The sequence below is a fragment of the Mobula hypostoma genome, chromosome 12, assembly GCF_963921235.1.
Source record: "Mobula hypostoma chromosome 12, sMobHyp1.1, whole genome shotgun sequence".
In the NCBI taxonomy this organism is placed as follows: domain Eukaryota; kingdom Metazoa; phylum Chordata; class Chondrichthyes; order Myliobatiformes; family Myliobatidae; genus Mobula; species Mobula hypostoma.
Genome location: NC_086108.1, coordinates 63,599,403 through 63,616,645, shown reverse-complemented (window position 1 = coordinate 63,616,645; position 17,243 = coordinate 63,599,403). Strand labels below are relative to the sequence as shown.

Sequence of the window (17,243 nt, the reverse complement as noted above, 5' to 3'; positions counted from 1 at the left end):
GCTGGTTGTTTGAGCAAAGATGGCAAACCCACCCTGTGTGTCTGTTCTCTCAATGATCAACAAGAGTGCAAAGTCACAGCTCCACTCATTCTTTTGATTTGAGTGGAATCCAGTGCCTGTTTGCAGACTAATAAGGTGTTTGGATCAGTTTGCCACTAGCTTAACCAATGCCTGCTCTGGTAATAGGAAGTTTGCTGGGTCAATATGGTTCTAGAATTGGTGTCTTGGAGTAAATAGGTGGATTAACTATGACTCATTCTAAGCTTGTTTTAACAGAAAACATAGTAAATCTGAAGAGTAGTGGAATTAAACCAACATTATTTGTTGGTTGTGAATAGATTTATTAACAAACAGAAATTCTCTGCATTTTGATGCAAGGGAATGTGAATATTTCACAACTAACTCAAAAATAGGTTTTCAGGAAATTAGGGGCATTCTGCGATTAATATCAGAAAAATAAGCTACCTTAAAATTCTCAGAATGCTTTGAGGATTTTTGCTTCCAAAATCTGATGTATCAGTACTTTTAAACTTGCTGCTCCCCTTTCCACAACCTCAATCTTTAGCACCTTTGAACAAAGATTCACACTGGGAGCTTTATTGTGAAAGAAAGCCTTGTATGTTTGTTTTAAAGGACAATAGGAAATCAAAATATTTAAGGACAACTAGAAGGTGATAACTTTCCCTTTGCTTAGACCATAAGACCATAAGATATAGGAGTGAAGGTAGGCCATTCGGCCCATTGAGTCTGCTCCACCATTCAATCATGGGCTGATCCAATTCTTCCAGTCATCCCCACTCCCCTGCCTTCTCCCCATACCCTTTGATGCTCTGGCTAATCAAGAACCTATCTATCTCTGCCTTAAATACACTCAATGACTTGGCTTCCACAGCCACTCATGGCAACAAATTCCACAGATTTAGCACCCTCTGACCAAAGTAATTTCTCCACATCTCAGTTCTAAAAGGACATCCTTCAATCCTGAAGTCATGCCCTCTTGCCCTGGAATTCCCTACCATGGGAAATAGCTTTTCCAGACACCACTGCAAGACATGCTTCTAAAACAAACCCAAAAATGTTGGAAGTACTCAGAATTTGTCAAAGGAGAAACACTATAAACTTCTCAGTTCTATGACCTTGATCAGAATTGTTCATGTCATTATTTCTAATTCCTTGTCCTCATCATTATTATGTGCCATGTTGCATGACGTAGGCGATCATAGTCTGTGACCATTATTATTCTTGGCATATTCTACAGAAGTGGTTTGCCATTGCCGTCTGGACAGTGTCTTTACAAGAAACGTGACCCCAGCCATTACCAATACTCTTCAGAGATTATTTGCCTGGCGTCAGTAATCCTATAACTGAGACTTGATATATGCACCAGCTGCTCATACGACCATCCACCACTTGGTCCCATGGCCTCACGTGACCCTGATTGTGGAGCTAAGCAGAGGCTTCACCATGCCCAAAGGTGACCTACATGCTAGCAGAGGGAAGGGGCACCTCACACCTCCTATGATAGAGACATATCTACACCCCGCAATCCAAAATACCACGTAACCCTGATGATTGATCTTTGGCTGAAATGTTAACAGTTTTTCTTTCTATAAATACTGCCTGACTTGCTGAGAGGTTCCCGCCTTCTGTGATTTTCCTTCAGCTTTCTAGCATTTGTTTTTTTTTAATTTTCGCATTTCTGAAACAATGCCATAGGTATACTCTTTGTGATCATCCTGGTTAGGATAACACTCCTGATAAAGGCCAGCAAAAGTTTTATAACAGAATCAAGAAAGTCGGAAATAGGGGCATGAGAACAGAGCAATAGGAGTCGGTCATATAAACCCCCCAGACACTGGGTACAAACTAGGTACAATCTAATGTTGAGTCCAGCTCTGCCAATTCCACATGATCCTCAACTGCCTTATCAACCTAATATTATCCTGTCTTGGCTGTAAATATTCTAAATATTCCTGATTCACAGAGCAGAAAATCCACCTCACCTCAATCTTAAATAGGTGACACTTATTCTGAAATGATGCCCCATATTTATTCTCCTGAAGTCTCATCAGTACTTCAACCTTTCCACATAAAAGATTTATTTCCACCCAGAGATGCACCCAGTTCAACTTCTTAAAACTATGTTGATGTAAACATATCCATACATAATAAAGGGTACGTCAAGCATGATTTTACCAACATCCTGTACAGTTCTAGCAAGACCTCTTAATTTCTGTACTTCAGCACCTTTGCCACAAAAATAGGAATTATAAATGCCTTCTTAACTACTCACTGACAACCTGCGTGTCCTACCTGAGGACACCCAGAATTCCTCTGTAATAGTGTCCTTTACTCACCCTCTTTAAACAATATTCACCCTTTCTATTCCTCCTATCTCAAAATTTAAGTTTACATAAAACTTCACCTTTTGCATTTGTGATAGGAAGCAGTCAATGAAATCCCTTTGTTCTGTTGGGTTCAAACTCTCCTGGTGCTGCTTGGTGTTCTTTTGGAAAAGGTCCTCTAAACTTTTCATTGAGGCAAATAGATCATTATGTGGGCCTGGCAGATGTCTCACTAATTTTGGCAATGAATTATATAGCTGTAGAAAGGAACATTAAATGAAAAGATTAGGACAACCTTATAGCCTTGACTGATTTAAGCAGCAAACAAATCTTATTTCATTCAAAGTGAGCAGAGCTTACCTGACCCAGCATCACAAGAGAGTTTTACACTTTCACTACACTTTTCACTTTGAAGTGTTTCCTAACTTCACTTTTTCAAGATCAAACTTTTAAATTATTCTTCCAACCAAAAAGCTCCCCGAACAGCAGAAATTGTTTCTCCCATGCACCTGACAATTTCTTTATTATGTGAAAACTTTGATAAATACAACATAGACAAGGTGGCCACACTATTAGATGCAGCTATACACCTGCTCATTAATACAAATATTTAATCAGCCAATCATGTGGCAGCAACTCAATTCACAAAAGCATGCGTACATGATCGAGAGATTCAGTTGTTGTTCAGACCAAACATCAGAATGCGGAAAAAATATGATCTAAGTGACTTTAACCGTGGAATGATTGTTGGTGCCAAACAGGGTGGTTTGAGTATCTCAGAAACTGCTGATTGCCTGGGATTTTAACACACAACAGTCTCTAGAATTTACAGAGAATGGTGCAAAAATCAAAACAAAAATCACTCAGTGAGTGGCAATTCTGTAGGTAAAAACAACTTGTTAATCAGAGAGGTCAGAGGAGAATGCCCAACTGTTTCAAGCTGACAGGAAGGCAGCAGTAACTCAAATAACCATGTTGAATCTTGAAGTTGATAGGCTACAGCAGCAGAAGACAACACTGGGTTCTAATCCTGTATCTGATAAACTGGCCACTGAGCCTAATCTCTCCTTATGTTTTAAACTTTGGAACTCAGCTATCGTTATCATAAATCTACGCTACATTCTTTGCTTCACGGTCAATATTTCCCTGCTGAAGTAGGATGCTTTGAAATGAACATCGTATTATTTGAAGTCCTCCTGATGGACAGTGGAGGGGTATAGGGTCTGGACATCCATTACTTACACATACTTGTGACTAATTATTCATAAGTAAAATCCAGCATTTCAGTAGTCTGCTGGATTCCTTTCTTTACCTATACATAAGATTCTAATAATCTCTGTGCATCTGTCTGCACTTCCATTCATGTAAGGCTTTTATAATTTAGAAAATCTTCTGTTTTATTTATTTCAGGTGTGGTGAATGTATGTTTTGCACCATTTGTCACTATTTTTTGCCTGATCCATTCAAATTACTTGGCAATTAATAGATCTATTTTGACCTCCACCTGGACCTGGCAAATACCACTTAAGAACATTAGTAAACATGTATCTATTTGTATTTTATGTTTATCAGGAGAAGGGGAGGGGTGAAATAAAGAGCTGGCAAGTTGATTGGTGAAAGAGTTCCCCTCCTCCTGTCCTGGTTTCACCTATCACCTACTACCTTGTATTTCTTCCTCTTCTTCCATATACCCACTCCACTCCCGCCACCCACCGCCTCACCTTCTTGCTCTAACCTCATCTTTTTTCTCCAGTCCTGAGGAAGGGTCTTGGCCCGAAATGTTGACTGTTCTAATGGTTTGAGAGGCAAAGTAGGGGTGATATAGAATGAGCAGCCAATGATGTGATGTATGCAGGTATAATTACAATGGTTAAAAGACATTTGGACAGGTATGTGGATAGGAGAGACTTCAAGAAATATGAGTCAAATACAGACAAATGGGATCAGCTCATGAAGACACCCTGATTGTCATCAACAAGATACACTGAACACAATGTTGTCCTGTATAAATCTTTAGGGGTGGCAACCCTTTCAGAGACTGTGTTGGCACTAATCTAATCTAAAAATTTCTCTTGCAAACCAAGGTAATTTTCAGCAGAGATAATCATTGATTACTGAATTGCTAACAATAATTATGAAATTCTTAAAGGAAAAGGATGAGTCTTGTGGCATATTTATGTGCTTTATCACCATTTTTAATCATGCCAAATCCTTCACTCTACCACTCTTGAAGATCTCTGCTGCCTCTCTCATCGTTTGAATGTTTTACTTTCTTTGCTGGTGTATCTGACGTTCTGAACATGTCAAGAAGAGTAAGCACAATTTAAAAATATTTCATCAATAAACTTAAATAGCATAGTTTTACTAATGTAAATATGTTATTCTGATAAAACAAATATTCATGGAGTCACTAAATCTCATGCAGTATTTACCATTATTATCACCAAATATCCAGTGTTCACTCACAAGTGACAGAAGAAAAACTATAAGCAAACCAGAACCTATGCCAATTGGTCCAATCATTTACTAATCGAATACTGGTGCGTCCACCCGATTTGTAGGTATTTCAAAACCTACCATTCAATGTTACCTGCTCTTGCAACCAGTGTGAAATCAGGCATTTCCTGTGAATACATCTCACTTCCACGTGAGTATAGAGAGCTTGGTAGGAAGTTGAAAAGCAGGACCTCAAGGGTGGTAATCTCAGGATTGCTACCCGTGCTACATGCCAGTGAGGGTAGGAATAGGATGCTCTGGAGGATGAACAAGTGGCTGAGGAACTGGTGTAGGGGGCAGGGTTTCAGATTTCAGGATCATTGGGACCTCTTCTGTGGCAGGTGGGACCCGTACATGAGAGACGGGTTACAATTGAAATACAAGGGGACCAATATCCTTTCAGGGAGGTTTGTTAGTGCTGTTCGGGAGGCTTTAAACTAGATTTGCTGGGGGATGGGAACCAGAGTGCCAGAGGTGACAGTGTAGCTGAGGTGAAAATGAATGATGTTAAAAATTCAAGCAAAGCCGCAAATAGAAAGATTGTGGGTGGTGGTAAAAATCTTCTGAGGTGCTGAGTATTGTGGGGAAGGCAAATGAGTTGAGGGCGTGGATTGAGACGTGGAATTATGACGTTATAGCAATTAGTGAAACTTGGCTACAGGAGGGGCAGGACTGGCAGCTTAATATTCCAGGGTTCCGATGTTTCAGATGTGATAGAGGCAGAGGAATGAAAGGTGGGGGGGGGGGTAGCATTGCTTGTCAAGGAAAATGTTACAGCAGTGCTCAGGCAGGACAGATTAGAGGGCTTGTCTACTGAGTCCTTATGGGTGGAGTTGAGAAACAGGAAAGGTATGGCCACATTAGTGGGGTTGTATTATAGACCACCCAATAGTCAGCGAGAATTGGAGGAGCAAATCTGCAGAGAGATAGCAGGCAACTGCAGGAAACATAAAGTTATGGTGGTCGAGGATTTTAATTTTCCATATATTGATTGGGACTCCCATACTGCTAGGGATCTAGATGGTTCAGAGTTTGTAAAATGTGTTCAGGAAGGTTTTCTAAATCAATATATAGTACCAACTAGAGGGGATGCAATGTTGGATCTCTTGTTAGGAAACAAGTTAGGACAGGTGACGGAAGTGTGTGTAGGGGAGCACTTTGGTTCCAGTGATCATAACGCCATTAGTTTCAATTTGATCATGGACAAGGATAGATCTGGTCCTTGGGTTGAGGTTCTGAACTGGAAGAAGGCCAACTTTGAAGAAGTGAGGAAGGATCTTGTTCTCTGGCAAGGATGTGATCTGTAAGTGGGAAGCCTTCAAAGGAGAAATTTTGAGAGTGCAGAGCTTGTATGATCCTGTCAGCATTAAAGGCAAAGTGAATAGGAATAAGATACCTTGGTTCTCAAGGGATATTGCAACTCTGATAAAGAAGAAGAGAGTTGTATGACATGTTTAGGAAACAGGGAGTAAATAAGGTGCTTGAGGAGTATAAAAAGTGCAAGAAAATACTTAAGAAAGAAATCAGGACGGCTAGAAGAAGACATGAGGTTGCCTTGGCAGTCAAAGTGAAGAATAATCCAAAGAGTTTTTACAGATATATTAAGAGTAAAAGGATTGTAAGGGATAAAATTGGTCCTCTTGAAGATCAGAGTGGTCGGCTATGGGTGAGGTGCTGGAGGATTGGAGAGTAGCTCATGTTTTTCCGTTGTTTAAAAAAGGATCGAAAAGTAATCCCGGAAATTATAGACGGGTAAATTTGACGTCAGCAGTGGGTAAGTTATTGGAGGGAGTACTAAGAGACAGAATCTACAAGCATTTGGATAGATGGGGACTTATTAGGGAAAGTCAACATGACTTTGTGCGTGGTAGGTCATGTTTGACCAATCTCTTGGAGTTTTTCGAGGAAGTTACCGGGAAAGTGGATGAAGGGAAGGCAGTGGATGTTGTCTACATGAACTTCAGTAAGGCCTTTGACAAGGTCCCGAATGGGAGGTTAGTTAGGAAAATTCAGTCGCAAGGTATACATGGAGAGGTGGTAAATTGGATTAGACATTGACTCAATGGATGAAGCCAAAGAGTGGTAGTAGAGAATTGCTTCTCTGAGTGGAGGCCTGTGCCTAGTGGTGTGCCACAGGGATCAGTGCTGCGTCCATTGTTATTTGTCATCTATATCAATGATCTGGATGATAATGCGTTAAATTAGATCAGCAGATTTGCTGATGATACAAAGATTGGAGGTGTAGTGGACAGTGAGGAAGGTTTTCAGAGCCTGCAGAGGGACTTGGACCAGCTGGATAAAGGGGCTGAAAAATGGCAGATTGAGTTTAATACAGACAAGTGTGAGGTATTGCACGTTGGAAAGACAAACCAAGGTAGAACATACAGGATAAGGCACTGAGGAGTGCAGTAGAACAGAGGGATCTGGGAATACAGATACAAAATTCCCTAAAAGTGGCGTCACAGGTAGATAGGGTCGTAAAGAGAGCTTTTGGTAGATTGGCCTTTACTAATCAATGTTTTGAGTATAAGAGCTGGAACGTTATGATGAGGTTGTATAAGGCATTGGTGAGGCCGAATCTGGAGTATTGTGTTCAGTTTTGGTCACCAAATTACAGGAAGAATATTAATAAGTTTGAAAGAGTGCAGAGAAGGTTTACAAGGATGTTGCCGGGACTTGAGAAACACAGTTACAGAGAAAGGTTGAATAGGTTAGGACTTTATCCCCTGGAGCGTAGAAGAATGAGGGGAGATTTGATAGAGGTATATAAAATTATGATGGGTATAGATAGAGTGAATGCTAGCAGGCTTTGTCCACTGAGAAAAGGGGAGAAAAAAAAACAGAGGACATGGCTTGAGGGTGAGGGGGGAAAAGTTTAAAGGGAACATTGGGGGGGGGCTTCTTCACACAGAGAATGGTGGGAGTATGGATTGAGCTGCCAGACGAGGTGGTAAATGCGGGTTCTTTTTTAACATTTAAGAATAAATTGGACAGATACATGGATGGGAGGTGTATGGAGGGATATGGTCCGTGTGCAGGTCAGTGGGACTAGGCAGAAAATAGTTCGGCACAGCCAGGAAGGGCCAAAATGCCTGTTTCTGTGCTGTAGTGTTTCTATGGTTTCTCTTTGGTTTAAAAAATAATTTGCTACTTCATTTGGCAGTAAAGATAATCATTATGTATCTTTTTATAATGGGTGGGGTTTAAAGGATAGAGGAATGGCACTGAATGTCACATGCTAACAAAAATTTTGCATGTGCCATCTTGGGCACGTGTACCATAAGTTTATCATCCTGCACTACAATTTGAAAATAGAGTTTGAAATTAGACTTATAAATTGTTAACATAAATGTATTTCATGAATTTCTGTAGATTGTGCCTGATTAGTGATGGTAGCGTACACTCTTTTCAAATTAAAAGATTTTAATTTCAGTCAAATATTTTTCCTTTTCCAAAATTCAATATTTAAAAATATTACTCCCAAATGTAACCATACCTGAACCCAAATACTCTTCAAAAGATTTGCAAATTTGTCAAGCAAAAGACGGATTTCTTGTGTATCAGCATGGGTACTATCACAGTCATACTGTTTTCCGAAAACAATTGAACAGATTACGTTTAAAATTGATATATATATCTTGGTTTGAGGATTGAATGGTTGTCCTGAAAGCAGAACACGTTGAATATTAAAAGTTATTCTTAATAGCCTATTCATTTGACAATGTATGAATGTAGTACATACTTTTTAAATATGATTTACATACTTTGCAATTTATGTTCAAAGCTAACTAATAATTAAAGTTGAATAACTAGGATATTACATTACATTTACTTGATTCAGGCAGTCTTCAAAAACAGTAAGAACCAGTTGTTCCTGCATGCTCCAACAGGTGGATTTAGGACATGTTGGAGGTAGCAATATATACAGTTCTTCATAACATTTATCTAGAATATCCTACATTTCTCGGGCAACCTCATACTCTTTCATCCATACACAGCCCTGTTTCCAATTTCCTACTTCTCACTAAATCCTGATAAAATTTTGATTGGCTTCCTGTTACCAATACCTCATATTTATGGCTCTCATCCTTATATTTAGACTTCTGCTCAACTTTGTCCTGTCCAATTCTGAAACATTAACATTTTCCCAATCTACCCCAGGACCTTTCATTTAGTTTACTGACAGTGCACCTGCTCTGAAGACACTATATTCTGCATTCTGCTTTTTCCTTACCGTCTCATTGTACTTTCAGCATGTCTGGCATGATCTGCCAGGGTGGCACACAAACAGAATTCTTTCACTGTATTTCAGTGCACTTGAGAATAATAAACCAATTATCAAATTCTCCACAGATATTACCCAACCTGTTGAGTATAGAAAACATAGAAAACCTACAGCACAGTACAGGCCCTTCAGCCCACAACGCTGTGCCCAACATGTACTTACTTTAGAATTTACCTAGGGTTACCCACAGCACTCCATTTTTCTAAGCTCCATGTACCTATCCAGGAGTCTCTTAAAAGACCCTATCGTATCCAGCTCCACCACCGTCGCTGGCAGCCCATTCCACGCACTCACCACTCTCTGTGTAAAAACTTACCCATGACATCTTCTCTGTATCTACTTCCAAGCACCTTAAGACTGTGCCCTTTCATGTTAGCCATTTTAGCCCTGGAAAAAAGCCTCTGACTATCCACATGATCAATGCCACTCATCATCTTGTACAGCTCTATCAGGTCACCTCTCATCCTCCGTCGCTCCAAGGAGAAGAGGCCAAGTTCACTCGACCTATTCTCATAGGACATGCTCCCCAATCCAGGCAACATCTTTGTAGATCTCCTCTGCACCCTTTCTATGGTTTCCACATTCCTGTAGTGAGGAGCCCAGAACTGAGCACAGTACTCTAAGTGGGGTCTGACCAGGGTCCTATATAGCTGCAACATTACCTCTCGGATTTCAAGAATTTTCTGTTTTTATTTCATATTTTATTTCTTATTTTCCTTTTGATCTATTTGCTTTCTGCTGTCATTCTCTCTGTAAGGTTTCTGAATCAATCCTTTGCCACCTCCTTTTTGAAGACTTCCCTCAAAACTCACCTCCTTGAGCATGGTTTCTCTCCTCAAGTTTCTCCCTCTGACTGGAGGATTTGTTTTGTCTCTGTGAAGCCCCTTGAAACATTAGTTTACATTAAAGATGTGATATCAATGCATGATTTTGTGGTGAATATACTGCGCTCTGGGGTCAAGTACTCTGTACAAAGCCTGTAAATTAACGAAAGCAAGCTCTTCCATAACTTAAATTGCAGTGGAAGAGATAGTCAGCCAGAATCTTTGCTTCATGAATTCGCAGGGAAACAGGATAGTTTTCAAGCATAATGGAGATGGGTAGAATGACACTTTGATTGCACTGGCAATGTGGACCACAAGGACAGAAACAGCAAGCTAAAATCAAGGGAAGGATCAGAATCAGCCTTATAATTATTGATATGTCATGATACTTGTTGTTTTGATGCAGCAGTACAGCGCAAGACATAAAATTATTATAAGCTATGATATTACATAAATATATAGAATAAAAGAAGAATAATGATGCAGTTTTCATAGACCATTGAGAAATCTGATGGCAGAGGGGAAGAAACTGTTCCTAAAACATTAAGTGTGGTTCTTCAGGCTCTTGGACCTTCTCCCTAAAGATAGTAATGAGAAGAAGACTTGTCCCCGATATCCTTAATGACAGATGCTACCTTCTTGAGGACCCCCCTGTTGAAGATATCCGGGTTGTGAGTGTTGAAGATATCTGGGTTGTGCCTATGATGGAATTAGCTAAGTCCACGACCCTCTGCAGCTTCTTTGAATTCTGGAAATAGGCTGTGATGAAACTAGTCAGAATGCTCTCCGTGTTATATCTGTAGAAATTTGCTAGAGTCTTTGGTGACATACTAAATCTCCTCAAACTCCTAACGAAGTATAGCTGACAGTGTGCCTTCTTCATCATCACATCAATCAGTTAGTGCCAAGGTAAATCCTCTGGGATGTTGACACCTAAGACCTTAAAGCTGTTCACCCTTTCCACTGTTGACCCCTCAATGAGGACTGGTGTGTGCTCTCCTAAGTTCCCCTTCCTGATGTCCACAATCTGTTCCTCAATCCAGCTGACATTGAGTGCAAGGTTGCTGTGACACCACTCAGTGAACCAATCTGTCTCACTCCTGTATGCCTCCTTGTCACCACCAGAGATTCTACCAACAACATCGGCAAATTTATAGATGTGCCTAGCTAGACAATCATGAGTGTGCTGAGAGTAGAACAGCGAGCTTGGCATGCATTCTTGAGGTGTGCCAGTGTTAATGGTCAGCGAGGAGGAAGTGGTTAATACTCATTTGCACTGAATGTGCTCTCCTGAAGAGGAAGTCAAGGATAATATTGCAGAGGGACATATGGAGGCCAAGGTTTTGAAGTTCGTTGATTAATACTGAGGCTGTAATTTAAAACCATAAGACATAGGAGCAGAATTAAGCCATTCAGACCGTTGAGCCCATGATCATTCATGACTGATTCCAGATCCCACTCAATCCCATTCACCTGCCTTCTTGCCATATCATTTGATCCCCTGAAGGATTAAGAAACGAACAACAGGAAGGCATCAGGGTGCACTATCTGTGACTTCTAATAATGGTGCTTAGCTCCTCCTGTGTTATCTTTATGTTTGACAGTGGTGGAATGTACTCAGAAAACAAGATGATGGTGAAAGAACTCCTTTGGCTGATGGAATGGATGATGTTTGACAGCTGCGTGTTCCAGGTCAGGGGAGCAGGAATGAGGCAGAAATGCCATCCCTGTGCAATATGATACTTTAATCATGAAGCAAATACCACCACCTCTGCATTTGCCTGAATCTGCTGTCCATTCCATGTGGTGGAAGGTGAAGCCCTGAGGTTGGAGTGCTCTGTCCGAAATGCTGAGGGTGAGCCATGTCTCTGAACCAGAGTGCAGAACAGTTCCTGATGTCCCGCTGGCACTGCTTTGAGGCTTTCAGTTTTTTCTTCCAGATTCTGAGAATAGGGATGGGGAGGGGGGATAGGTTTCCCTGGAAAAACACCACTGAAACAGTGACATCAGAATCTGAACAAAGCAGCCCCTCAGAGAAGTTTTATGCCTTTTTCAAAATATTTATATGCTGTGATGGATATTCATTGTCCTGGGCAGGAGATCTTATGTTTCCTAAGCTTGCTTTCTGAACACACAGCAACTACCACTTGAAAGACCAAAAACAGATGTAAGCAAACTTCTAATGCTGCACAGATGTGTAGATTGCTGATGATTCCACTGATTGTTTTCCCCCATTCACTGTTTGAATAAGAAACTTCATTTTTTAAAATTGTTTGTGATTCAGACATCACTCAAGTAGGCACCAGATGGCAGCAACAACTACTCAGTGCACATTCTTCATGTTGCTTAGTATAATTCTGCTTACTATGGGGATCTGCTGTGGTTTATTCTGATTAATACTGGCAAGGTCGTTCCTTGTGTTCCCTGTCATGTTGCTACGAAAGGTTCTAAAGGTAATCAGATTTTTTTTTTTGCTTTAACCATGCTCCAGACACATGCTTTCTGTGTCATTTACCCTTGCAATTGTCGTCACATGATTTTTCTTTCACTGGAGGAGGAATTGCCAATCCTGAATCCATACGGAGTTTTCACATGTTCACGGCAAGTGAGCTGTTTTGTAAGTTAAGACACTGGAGTTCTGTAGCAGAAGCAACACAAAAAAAAAACTTGGTAAACTCAGTGGGTCAAGCAGCATCTATGGAGGGAAATGGACAGTCGACGTTTCAGACTGAACCACAGTCCTCTGACAGCCACCTGAGGATCCACCAAAAGGGAACTTTTATAGATCATCGTACTTTACTTGAGTGATCACACTACTAATAAAAAACTGCAGATTCTCGAAAACTGAAACAGAAGCAGATATTGCTGAAGTACTCAGGAAATCTGGCAGTGAAAAGAAATCACAGTTAATAATTGAGGTCAAGGACCGGATTTCTATTTGCTGACTAAAGGTCTTCAAGCATTAGCTGTTTCTTTTTCCCAACCTGAAAACTGCTGAATGTTTCGAAATTATTTGTTTTGATGTCGAGATTATAGTTCAGATTATTGCTTCACTTTTCAGTTTGAGAGTTTATCTGCCTTAACAGGGCATATATTAAAATCTTTATCGAAGTATGAAGTGTTGATAGGAGATTGAACATAACAAAGCAGTGAAGAGTTGTGAGTGAGGAAGGCCCCAGAAAATCAGCTAGGAACTTTTAGTTGCTAAATTATATAAATAAATTGATTCCTGGTATCTGGATCTCAGACTCCATAAATCAGTGGTCCCCAATCACCGGGCCGCAAAGCATGAGCTACCGGGCCATGAGGAAAGGATTTGATTTGGCGGTATGAAATGATATGAGTCAGCTGCACCTTTCCTCATTCCCTGTTACGTTCACTGTTGAACTTGAACACATGCGAGGTCATTATCCCCGTGAGGTTATTGGTCGGTCATTAAAAACAAACGTCGCTTGAGATTATCTTTGGAAGAGGAGGTATGGGAAAGTGGCCTAACGATGATGATGACGCAGAGGCAGCTGAGGCCGAGACTGCAAAAAAAAAAAGAAAACTTCCTCCAACAGAAAATACGACAAGTCGTACATAAAATATGGCTTTAATGTGACCGGTGACTCGCAAGCACCCTGTGTGTGATATGTGGAGACAAGCTGTCTAATGAGGCAATGAAGCCCTCAAAACTGCTTCAGCTCCTTGAGTCCAAGCACCCTGCACTTAAAGACAAACCCGATGAGTCTTCTGAGCGGAAAAAATGTGAGCAAGTGGGACAGAAGCAAGTACTGAGAGTCACCACCTCCACAAATGCTGCTGCTCTGAGAGCGTCGTACTGAGTGGCTAGTCGTATTGCTAAGGCTAAGAAGTCTTTCACTGTTGGTGAAGAATTGATTCTGCCTGCTGCCAAGGACATGTGCCGTGAACTGTTGGGAGAAGCTGCAGCTAACAAGATGGCACAGGTACGAGGAGACCTGCAGATGCTGCAATTTCAAGCAACACACATAAAAGTTACTGGTGACACAGCAGGCCAGGCAGCATCTCTAGGAAGAGGTACAGTTGACGTTTCGGGCCCAGTCCCTTCGTCAGGACTAACTGAAGGAAGAGCTAGTAAGAGATTTGAAAGTGGGAGGGGGAGGGGGAGATCCAAAATGATAGGAGAAGACAGGAGGGGGAGGGATGGAGCCGAGAGCTGGGCAGTTGATTAGCAAAAGGGATATGAGAGGATCATGGGACAGGAGGCCAAGGGAGAAAGAAAGGGCGGGGGGGGGAAGCACAGAGGATGGGCAAGGGGTTTCGTGAGAGGGCCAAAGGGAGAAAAAGGAGAGAGAGAAATGAATGTGTGTATATAAATAAATAAATAACGGATGGGGTACGAGGGGGAGGTGGGGCATTAGCGGAACTTTGAGAAGTCAATGTTCATGCCATCAGGTTGGAGGCTACCCAGACAGAATATAAGCTGTTGTTCCTCCAACCGGAGTGTGGCTTCATCTTTACAGTAGAGGATTCCGTAGATAAATATACCAGAATGGGAATGGGACGTGGAATTAAAATGTGTGGCCACTGGGAGATCCTGCTTTCTCTGGCAGACAGAGCGTAGGTGTTCAGCGAAATGATCTCCCAGTCTGCGTTGGGTCTCACCAATATATAGAAGGCCGCATCGGGAGCACTGGGCACAGTATATCACCCCAGCCAACTCAGAGGTGAAGTCTCACCTCACCTGGAAGGACGGTCTGGGGCCCTGAATGGTGGTAAGGGAGGAAGTGTAAGGGCATGTGTAGCACTTGTTCCTCTTACAAGGATAAGTGCCAGGAGGGAGATCGGTGGGGAGGGATGGGGGGGGTGCGAATGGACAAGGGAGTCGCGTAGGGAGCGATCCCTGCAGAAAGTGGGTCGGGGGGAAGGAAAAAATCTGCTTAGTGGTGGGATCCTGTTGGAGGTGGTGGAAGTTACGGAGAATTAGATGTTGGACCCGGAGGCTGGTGGGGTGGTAGGTGAGGGCAAGGGGAGCCCTATTCCTAGTGGGGTAGAGTGAGAGCAGATGTGCGTGAAATGGGGGAGATGTGTTTGAGAGCAGAGTTGATGGTGGAGGAAGGGTAGCCCCTTTCTTTAAAAGAGGAGGACATCTCCTTCGTCCTGGAATGAAAAGCCTCATTCTGAGAGCAGATGCAGCAGAGACGGAGGAATTGCGAGAAGGGGATGGCACTTTTGCAAGAGACAGGGTGAGAAGAGGAATAGTCCAGATAGCTGTGAGAGTCCGTAGGCTTATAGTAGACATCAGTAGATAAACTGTCTCCAGAGATAGAGACAGAAAGATCTAGAAAGGGGAGGGAGGTGTCAGAAATGGACCAGGTAAACTTGAGGGCAGGGTGAAAGTTGGAGGCAAAGTTAATGAAGTCAATGAGCTCAGCATGCGTGTAGGAAGCAGCGCCAATGCAGTCGTCGATGTAGCGAAGGAAAAGTGGGGGACAGATACCAGAATAGGTTTGGAACATAGATTGTTCCACAAAGCCAACAAAAAGGCAGGCATAGCTCTGACCCATACAGGTGCCCATGGCTACACCTTTAGATTGGAGGAAGTGGGAGGAGCCAAAGGTGAAATTATTAAGAGTAAGGACTAATTCCGCTAGGCGGAATTAGATGGCACAAGTTTCTATTTCAGCTACCAAAGTTTCAATGAGAATCGATGACGTAGCAGAGGACATCAAAGCACAACTGTTGGAACTGTCACCATGGTATGCTATCCAGTTTGACGAGTCTACCGATGTCGACAACAAGGCAATACTGCTGGTTTATGTGCGATATATATTTCAAGGCAATATGCACAAGGATATGTTGTGTGCACTGCGGCTGCCAACTAACACAACTGGCGCAGAGCAATTCAAATCTTTGAATGACTACATGTCAGGCAAACTGGGCTGGTCATTCTGTGTTGGAATATGCACAGACGGGCTGAAGCTATGACTGGACGGCTGTCTGGTTTCACTACCTGAGTCAAAGAGGTTGCTCTTGAATGCTAGTCTACACACTGTGTCATACACAGGGAAATGCTGGGTAGCCGGAAAATGTCACCTGATCTTCACAGCATATTGAGTGATGTTGTTGAAGTTATCAATCACATCAAAGCAAAAGCCCTTAACTCACATCTGTTTGAGCAGTTTTGCGAGGAAATGGATGCAGAGCACAAACACCTTCTCTAGCACACTGAGGTCAGGTGGCTATCAAGGGGAAGAGTCCTGGCAAGGATTTTTGAGTTAAGAGAGCAGCTACAGAGATTTCTTTCAGGAAAAAAAGTCACCACTGGCAGCACACTTCAGTGATGAGGAGTGGGTAGCAACACTTGCTTGTCTGTGTGACATCTTCAACCTGCTCAATGAACTCAATTTGTCACTTCAGGGGAGAATGACAACTGTCTTCAAGTTGGTAGATAAAGTGTCTGCTTTCAAAGACCAACTGGAACTGTGGGGACGGCAAGTGGACAGGGGCATATTTGACTTGTTCCCAACATTAGCTGGGATTTTGGGAGAGACTGAGGCTGCACCATCCTTCTCACAGCTGGTGCGCGATTACCTATCCTCGCTGTCGACAGAATTCGAGCGTTACTTCCCAACGACAAATGACCCAAGACGTGCAAAGGAATGGGTCCGTGACCCATTTGTGAATGTCCCTGGTGAATCATCCATGTCAGCGCAGGAAGAAGATCAATTCCTCGAGCTTGCAGATGACAGTGGGCTGAAAAGTATATTTGACATAACATCTCTGATGGTATGCTGGAGCAAAGTCAAGGCTGAATATCCTGAGATAGCCACGAAAGCACTGAAAACGTTGCTTCCATTTCCAACATCATATCTCTGCGAAGCGGTGTTTTCTGCAATGAATGCAACGAAAACTAAATTGCGGAATAGACTGGACATAAGGAACCCCTCTTCGAGTATCACTGTCTCCCATCACCCCTCGATAGGACTGTCTTGTTGCAGGGAAGCAAGCCCAGGGCTCCCACTGATTCAGTGATATTGATGTGTTGTAATGATTTTATATGTTCATACAGGGAAAATATGCGCTGTGTGTTTAATATCCAAACTTTACTTAAAATGTTATGATGCTATTGACTTCTAAGTGACTTATAATTGACATCACTATATTCAGGCAAGGAAAATATACGCTGTGTGTTTAATATTAAGAAGTTGGTCTGCAACCAAAAAGTTATATCAATATTTGCTGCCCTTAAAAACATAATGATCTGTGCTGGGTGTTTTCCATCACACCAGTATTAACTACAAAAAGTATCCATTCGAGAGGATATCT

At 42.0% G+C, this 17,243-nt stretch overlaps 1 pseudogene; it reads right to left on the bottom strand.

Annotated features, from left to right (window-relative positions):
- LOC134354868 (cytochrome P450 2J5-like) overlaps window positions 1-17,243 on the bottom strand; it is a 45,221-nt pseudogene that overhangs the window by 15,516 nt on the left and 12,462 nt on the right.